The sequence below is a fragment of the Crocuta crocuta genome, unplaced genomic scaffold (genome assembly GCF_008692635.1).
Source record: "Crocuta crocuta isolate KB4526 unplaced genomic scaffold, BGI_CrCroc_1.0 scaffold575, whole genome shotgun sequence".
NCBI lineage: Eukaryota > Metazoa > Chordata > Mammalia > Carnivora > Hyaenidae > Crocuta > Crocuta crocuta.
In genome coordinates this window covers 187,565-189,969 of record NW_027532001.1, presented here as the reverse complement: position 1 = coordinate 189,969, position 2,405 = coordinate 187,565, and the positions used below count along the sequence as shown (strand labels likewise).

General features: G+C 33.3%; 1 pseudogene; it reads left to right on the top strand.

The window, feature by feature from the left end:
- The window catches only part of LOC144240891 (proteasome subunit beta type-6 pseudogene), a 28,084-nt pseudogene that overhangs the window by 897 nt on the left and 24,782 nt on the right, over positions 1-2,405 (top strand).

Below are 2,405 nucleotides of genomic sequence, written 5' to 3'. Positions count from 1 at the left end.
CAGAATATTAGTAAACTGAATCCAATAATACATTAAAAAATATTCACCACAGTCAAATGGGATTTATTCCTGGTTTGCAAGGGTGACTCAATATTTGAAAATCAAATGATGTGAAACATCTCATCAATAAGAGAAAGGATAAGAACCATATGATCATTTTAATGGGTGCAGAAAGAGTCTTTGAAAAAATACAACATCAATTCATGATAAAAATTTTCAAGAAAGCAGTTTTAGAAAGAACATACCTCCACATGTTAAAGGCCATATATGAAAAGCCCACAGCTAACATTATACTCAATGGGGGAAAACTGGGAGGTTTGTCTCCTAAAGTAAGGAAAATGGCAAGAATATCCTCTCTCACTACTTTTATTCAACATAGTACTGGAAGTCTTAGTCACAACAATCAGACAAGAAAAAGTAATAAAATTCATCCAAAATAAAGTAAAGAAGAAATAAAACATTAACTATTTGCAGATGACATGACTATATATAGGAAACCCTAACGACTCCACTAAAAAAACTACTACAACTGATAAATGAAGTGAGTAAAGTCTCAGGATTCAAACTAAAAATGCAGAAATCTTGCATTTCCATACACTAATAATGAAGCAACAGAAAGAGAAATTAAGAAATCAATTCCATTTACAATTTCACCAAAGATGATACTCAAGAATAAACTTAACTAACAAGGTGAAACACCTGTACTTTGAAAACTATAAGATGTTCAAGAAATTGAAGATGCTTATGTATTAGAAGAACATGTTACCCAAAGCAGTCTACACATTTAATACAATCCTTATCAATATACTGATAGCATTTTTCATAGAACTGGAACAAAACTAATGTAAAAATTGTATGAGACCATAAAGACCCTGAATAGCCAAATCAAACGAAAAAACTACAAAGCTGAAGCTATCACAATTTCAGATTTAGGTTGTACTAAAAAGCTGTAGTAATCAAAACAGTATGGGACTGGCATAAAAACAAACACATAGATCAATGGAACAGCCTTGAAAGCCCAGATATAAACCCACGATTATACGGTCAAATAATCTTCAAACACCGTTGCAAGAATATGCAATGTGGAAAACACAGTCACTTCAAAAATCATGTTAGGAAAACTGGACATCAGCATGTGAAAAAATAGAATGTGTACCACTTTTTATACCATACCCAAAAATAAGCTCAAAATAGATTGAGGACTTAAATGTGAGAAATGAAACCATAAATATCCTAGAAGAGAGCACAGGCAGTACTTTCTCTGACATTGGCCATAGCAACATTTTTCTGGATATGTTTCCTGAGCAAGGAGAAAAAAATGAAAAAAACGATTGGACTTAATCAAACTAAAAATCTTCTGCACAGCAAAGGAAATAAGAAACAAAACTAAAAGACAACCTATTGAATGAGAGAAGATATTTGCAAAAGATATCCATGGGGTGCCTGGGTTTCTCAGTCAGTTAAGCGGCCAACTCAGCTCAGGTCATGATCTCGCGGTTCGTGGGTTGGAGCCCCATATCAGGCTCTGTGATGACTGCTCAGAGCCTGGAGCCTGCTTCCAATTCTGTGACTCTCTGTCTGTCCTTCCCCTGCTCACACTCTGTCTCTCAAAAATAAATAAACGGTCAAAAAATTAAAAAAAAGATATCCAATAAAAGGTTAGTACTCAAAATATATAAAGAGCTTATAAACTGGAAAACATATGGAGGTTCCTCAAAAAGTTAAAAATAGAACTGCCCTATGATCCAATAATTGCATTACTAGGTATTTACCCAAATAATATAAACATACTAATTCAAAGGAATATATGCACCTCAATTTTATAGCAGCATTACCTATAGTACCCAAATTATGGAAAGAGCCCAAGTGTCCATCAACTGATGAAAAGATAAAGATGATGTAGTATATATATACAATTGGATATTACCTTGCCATAAAAAGAATGTAATATTGCCATTTGCAATGAAGTGGATGGAGCTAGGGAGTATCATGTAAGGGAAGCAAGTCAGAGAAAGAGATATACCATATGATTTCTTTTATATGTGGAATTTAATAAACAAACAAGCAAACAACAGCAAACAAGCAAAGGGAAATAAAAAAAAGAGAAAGAGGCCAACCAAGCAAAAGACTCTTATCTATAGAGAACAAATTGATGGTTACTGGAGGGGAGGTGGGTGGGGAAATGGGTTAAATATGTCATAGGGATTAAAGAGTGCACTCCTTAATTGTAATGAGCACCAGAAATTGTATGAAAGTATTGAGTCACTATATTGTACACTGGAAACCAAAATTACACTGTATGTTAACTATCTGGAATTTAAATAAAAACTTAAAGAAAAATAAAAAATAAATGTATACAACTCAATACCCCCAAAAACAAATAATCCAATTGAAAATGAAAAGAG